The 6803-nt window shown below is 37.1% G+C and overlaps 1 pseudogene; it reads left to right on the top strand.

Moving 5' to 3' along the window:
• Positions 1–4948: 4948 nt before the first annotated feature.
• Positions 4949–5917, top strand: LOC124107292 (transcription initiation factor TFIID subunit 12-like; annotated as a pseudogene).
• The last annotated feature ends 886 nt before the right edge of the window (positions 5918–6803 follow it).

The raw sequence follows: 6803 nt of genomic DNA, 5'->3' as shown, positions 1-6803 counted from the left end.
TTCTACCAGCTTTCACCAAATGCATCCTGTAAAGGATATTATAAGAAGATGTTTTCTTTCTTTCATCTCTGGCACAGGTTTGGGCTTCAGGAGAAACAAAAAAAGAAGAAATGGGGGAAAGCATGGAAAACAGGAAGAGAGTGGTGGAGTGGTTCAGGAGGTTCAGGAACCATGTGCAACCTTCAAAAAGAGACAGAGAGAAACTGGTGCCATCCAAACAGCAGGCACAGCCTTCCTGCTTCTTCTTTACCCCTCCTTCAGAACACCAACTTCCTTTCTTCCCTCCCTTGTTCCCCATGGTGGGCAGGAGGGCTCTCTTTCCACCATTGAAAGTATTCAGCTGTGGGTATCATCAGGTACCAGTGAGCTCCCCTGGCTTCACCTTCCTCTGAGGGAAGAAAAGGATGAAAGTGGGGGAGGTGGCATTTTTGCTGATACCTCTGTCTTTTGAAGCTGTCCCTCTGTCTCCTACCTGCTGTCTTCAGTAGCAGTGAGTGACTAGGAAAAGGCGGGGCCCAGCCGTGGGGTAAGGCAGTGTCAGGAGGCGAGAAACGTTTTTATTTGCCCTTCTTTTTCAGGGACATCCCAGCAGCTTTTCCCTTCTCCCTCTCCACATCCTGTTTGCTGATTCATCAAAGCTTCAGCTTCAGGAGGTGGGCTTCTGTGTCATGAGGGTGGACTTATTTTTTTCCCAGGAAGAGATATGAGGTAATGGGACAAGAGAGCTCATAAGTGCCATTAGGGTAAGAGCGATGACCTGTTCATTCCTTTAAGTACACCCAGAGCCTAGCACCGTAGTTAGTGCTCAGTCAGCTACTGATTGCAGGGTGACCTCTACGGCCCATGAGAAAAAAAATTTTCTGGGAAGGAGCAGAGAAGGGTGGGACCTGAGGACTATAGTACCTGAGGAAAATTCCTGTGAAGATGAGATAGAATGAGATGCATATTCTGTGTGTTGTGATGTCTGACAGAGAGATATAGAGGCATATTTACATGAGGGGTCTCCAGGTGTCTATCATGCTATCAGTAAAAGTTATTTGGGACATTTATAAATTTTAAAAATTTATGTTTATAGTACTGAACTAATATATTTTGTTTATAATAAAATTTAAACAAAACATAAATTTTTAAAAGATGCAATAAAAATAAATATAAAGAAGTTATAGTTTTTCCTGCATCCTAATGGATGATTTTAAGTCTCCCCTGAGTTTGGTTAGTTCTTTCTACTCTAAAAGAAAGTTTACAAAGCTTCAGATTAGAAGGAAAATAAGTCCAGTATGAAATATAATGGAAGGCTAAGATGCTTCTATAAATCTAACCTACACTCCAAGTAATGAAGAGAATTTCTTGCTCACCTCTCTTCCCAAATGCATTTTTGTAATGATTGTACTAAAACATGCAGCTAATTGTGTATTTACTTCTATTTCTACTACAAGATTATAGATTCTTTAAGGGATGGACATTCTTATTTTTCTCTCATGTGTGATCATCTTGTTCATTATATATCTTTAGGAGTAGTTAGAAACTTTTTTTTTTCCTGACAAGGTGTATTCTTAACTTTTGCTACATAGCAAACCATATCAACCTTGTTGGCTTCAAATAGCAAACATTTATTATCTCACAATTCTATATGTTGGCTGGATTGGTGACTCTGATCTGAATTGATGTGGCTGGGCTAGGCCTAGGATGTCTCACAAATGACCTGTCAAATGACGGCAGACACGATTGAACCTCCTGAGATTAGCCAAGCCCAGCCCAGACTAGAACCACTCGTCTATGCTGCAAATTCCAAGAAATAATACATATTTGTTGTTTTAAGCAACCAAGTTTCAGGATTGCCTGTTAAATGGCATTAGCTAACAGGTAAACAAATGCATTGTCAACCTAGGGATGGAGTCACATACAGACCTTTGAAATGACTAAAGCCTTGATTTATAAATGTCACTGGATTCTCTCCAGAGAGCTTTTGCCCTTCATATTTATCATAATTTTTCTCATTACTTTTATTGTTATCTATTTTTTTAATGTATCAAAGTTTATATATTTATGAGATCAAATCTTTCCTTTAAGGAATCCGTCTTTGCGTATTTGTTTAATAGGCTTTACCATCCTGAGATTTGATAAACATTCACTTAAAATTTAATTTGAGTATTTTTCTGGTTTTGATTTTCATGCATGAGGGTTGTCATATCTGCTGAATAAATGGATTCTGTCATCATTTTAAAGTGACATTTCTCTTTCTTATAGTTGTCCTTATTTTGAATTTTACTTCATCTGATATTAATATTATAATACCAGCTTTCTTATTTATGCTTAGCTTTTTAAAACATATCTTCCATTTTAAACCTGCCTGTGCTTTCATATTTAAATTCTTTTTTGAACAGTACATAGTTGGGTCTTGATCATCTCTAGGTTTTGTGCTACTGGAGATTAAACCGACCTCAGGCATGCTAGGCAAGGGCTCTACCATGGAGCTACAACTCAGCTCTTTTGAGATAGGTCTCACTATGTTGCCCAGGCTGGCCTCAAACTTGCAATTCTCCTGCCTCAACCTCCCAAGTAGTTGAGATTACAGGCTTCCATCTCTTGATTTGTAATGAGAGTGTTCAATTCATGTACATTTACTGTATATAGATACAGTTTGTTTCAAGCTATTTGATTTCTATTTGTTCTCTCTCGATTTTCCTCTGACCCTGCTTTCTTTTGCATTAGTAATATTTTTTACCAAAATATTACTTTATTAATAAAATCTATCATATTTTTCCTTGTAATGAAAAGTTTCTGTCTTTTGAAACTCATTTGCAATTAAATTTTAACTAATACATCTATATAACAGTTTTCCCAAAGAGTTGGACCATGGAAATATATCACTACCTTTGTAGAAATATGCACCAAACAAACAACCCTGAAACTAACACACCTAATCCTTGTAAAATCAACTAATTATTTCTCACCAAAAACAGCTTCACACACTTCAAAGTACAAAATATACTTTTCTATTAGAACCTGATTTTGGGGATAGATAGTAACTCTAAAAGCAATAGAATGCAGTATTTTACTACTTTGGGGGACAATACAAATTTCTGTTAGATAAGTCATATTTCAGAGCATGTGAGCTTTGATCTTTTGACAAAACATTTAAGCATAGACCTCAAGCCTACTAAGACTACTGATTTTTGTAAATTAACTTTTTTTGATGGAAAGTGGCAAAAAACCTTTTAATAAAAATGATGATTTTATGTTCATTTCTTAAATTATTAATACTTATTTAAGAACACTAAATAAATTTTCTTTACATCAGTCAGTCATAGTGGCACACACCTATAATCTCAGCTCCTTGGGAGGTTGAGGCAGGAGGATCACAAGTTCAGGGCCAACTTGGGCAACATAGTGAGACCTATCTCAAAATAAAAAATAAAGGCAGGAATATAGCTCAGTGGTAAAGTTCCCCTGGGTTCAACCCCTAGTACCTAGAAAATGTTTCTCTTTAAGTATTGTTAAGACTATTTTTGGTTCTGTCTTTGGTATTATGTTTTTAGTGATCACTGTAAGGATTACCAAAAGCACTGTTAGCTTACTACTGTCTATAATATTGTCTAATATTATAACACTTCTCCTGCAATATAAGAACATTTCAACTGGATAATTCTTTTGAACTAATACTCCTATCATGTATGTAATTGTCATCATATATTTTACTTGTATATGAACTATAAACACAACAGTACATTGCTATTTTGCTTTAAGTAGTCAACTATTTTAATAAAGAATTGAATAAAAGTAAGAAAAAGTAGTCTTTATATTGATAAATATAATCTACATGTATCTATAGTTTTCCGTACTCTTCATTTATTTCTGGATCTCAAAGTTTCCTTCTCATTATCATTTGCCTTCAGCCAAAATTTCCTTTGGTATTTTCTTTTTTCTGGGTACCGGGAATTGAATTCAGGGGTACTCAGCCACTGAAACACAACCCCAGCCTGATTTTTTTTTTTGTATTTTATTTAGAGACAGGGTCTTACTGAGTTGCTTAGCACCTTGCTTTTGCTGAGGCTGGCTTTGAACTTATGATCCTCCTGCCTCAGCCTCCTGAACCATTGGGATTATAGGTATGCACCATTGAGCCTCGTTCCTTTGATATTTCTTGTACTACAAATTTGCTAGTGATGAATTTACTCAGCTTTTAATTATATGAAATGTCTTCATTATAAAATTAACTTTAAAAGATATTTTGCTGAGCATGGAACTCCCAGTAAATGCTTCTGTTATTTTTCTCTTCAGCACTCTAAAAAGGTTCTTCGATGGTCTTATGTTGTGAAGTCACTGTCATTCTTATCATTCATTGCTCTTCTGTCTGCAATGTGCCTGCTTCTTCTGGATGCTTTTAAAACCTTTGGTTTTCAGAATCATGATCTACCTAAGTGTTATTTTCTTTGTAATTTTTCTGCTTGGGGTTCAGTGAGATTCTTGTATTTAAAAAAAATTCTTGCTATAGTTGTAGATGGACAGCATGCCTTTATTTTAATTATTTTAATGTGGTGCTAAGGATTGAACCCAGTGCCTCACACGCAGTAGGCAAGTACTCTGCCACTGAGCTCTAGCCCCAGCCTCCCCAGATTCTTGGATTTTTAAGTAAATGTTTTAAATCAAATCTGGAAAGATTTTGTCCATGATTTCTTTAAATATACTTTCTGCCCCATTCTTTCTTCTTCTGGAACCCTAGTTAGAGATTCCTTGGAGCTATCCAACAGGTCATTGAGACTTTGTTCAATTTTTCCCCCCAATCTTTTTCTTTGTGTACTTCAGTTGGGATGGTTTCTACTGATCTGTCTTCAAGGTCATTGATATCTTCCTTTACATATTTAAATCTGTTAATTCCTTCTGATAGACTTCTTAAAAATTCATTATTATAGAGGTGAAAGCTTCACTGGGGCAGTCTCCATGTATCATGGAGAGATATATGCTGCTGCCTTTGATTGGTCTTGGTCCTCACAGCTCCAAAAGTAAACAGGATCTTGGTAAGCTCTATAAGTTGAAGTCCAAAGCTCAGCAGATTACAAACCAATTTGGCCCCTCAACACTAATCAACCTCTTCAATTTCTCATCCATAAAACAGGAACCAGCCAGCACCCTTCTACAAAGCTCCATGGCCAATAGCACTACAGTGGTAAAAATTTCAGGCACCCCTGGGACAGGAGGTAGTCTTATTCCTGAAAACAATCAGATATTGACCAAGAAGAAATTACAGGACTTAATAAGAGAAGTGGATCCAATGAGCAGTTGGATGAAGATGTGGAGGAGATGCTGCTGCAGGTTGCTGATGATTGCAATTGAGAGTGTGAAGATAGCAGCCTGACAGATTGCTTGGCATTGTAAATCCAGCATACTGGATGCAAAAGATGTCCAACTACATACAGAATGCTGGTGGAATATGCGGATCCTAGGATTTGGCTCTGAAGAAATACAACCCTACAAATAAAGCTTGCACCACAGAAGCTCACAAACAGAGAATGGCATTGATCCAGAAAACAACCAAGAAATAACACACTGAAAGGTCAGGGAATGGACAACAATGTATTTAAAGGTACTTTGAGATTTCAGCCATCTCATCCTTAGAATTTTTAAAAAGTGCTTCAGAGAAAAGCATGTATGTTTACTTTTTATTAACAGTGCAGGAATATCTATAAAGAATGAGAGGATCTGCTAAAAGAATAACATCCCCTCCCCCAAGTCTTCCATTCCTTTTTCCCTGCCATATCAAAGAGGAGCAGTGTGCCTTCCAGAGAAGAATTTATTTGTAGTTTATTATATGAGTGATTAAATACAGGACCAAGCATTACAGTCTTGTTGAGTGAGACAGTATTAACAGGATTTGTAGAGAGTTTTGTTTCCTCTTCCCTTCCCTCTTATCCTGTACTTTGTAATATCGGTGTTTATATGAATATGAATTTTGCTTTCTCAGTTCTAAATGTTAGAAATTTTGTTCAGAGTTCCATGTTTTTCACCATTATATTGCTCTTTCACTATAAATTCTTTAGCATATTTTTGATAGGTATTTAAAGATTCCCGTCTGTTACTCAAATGTCTGGATTGTCTGTGTCTCTCTAATTACCATATTTTCTTTTTACTATGGGTCACATTTTCCTACTTCTTCACATATCTGGTAATTTTTCTATTGTATATCCTGTTGCTTTTTTGGATCTGGAATTGTCCATCAAAGGCTCAGTAATTGAAGTTTGGTCCCCAATGCAGCAATGGTCAGAGATGGGGTTTTGGGGAAGTTATTGGACTGTTATTGGACTGTGAGGGCTCTGACCTCATCAGTAAATTAATCCATTGATAGCTGAATGGACTACTGGGAAGTGATGGAAACAGTAGGTGGTGGAGCATGGTTGGAGGAAGCAGGTCACTGAGAGTGCTGGGAGTGCATCCTAGAAGGTAATTTCTTGTCCCTGGTCTCTCTCTCTCTCTCTCTCTCTCTCTCTCTCTCTCTCTCTCTCTCTCTCTCTCTCTCTCTCTCTCATGTGCTTTCCATCCTGGTTATCACAGAGCTAAGCAACTGTCCTATTCTATGCCATGATCTTCTGCTGTACCTTAGGCCCAAAGCAATGGAGCCAACCATGGGTGGAAACCTCTGAAACCATGAGCCAAAATAAATCTTTCCTCCTTTAAGATGTTTATGTGGTCGTGTCAGGTTATTTTGGTCACAGCAAGAAAAAGCTAAATAACACATTTGAATTATAGATAGCATTGTAGGAGATGGTGGATTCTGCCTCTTTGAAGTGAAGACAAAGAATTGGGCT

Source organism: Marmota monax, unplaced genomic scaffold (assembly GCF_021218885.2).
Source record: "Marmota monax isolate L192 unplaced genomic scaffold, Marmota_monax_Labrador192_F-V1.1 WCK01_AAM20220418_F8-fsc00079, whole genome shotgun sequence".
Lineage (NCBI taxonomy): Eukaryota > Metazoa > Chordata > Mammalia > Rodentia > Sciuridae > Marmota > Marmota monax.
This window is presented reverse-complemented; position numbering and strand designations above follow the sequence as displayed.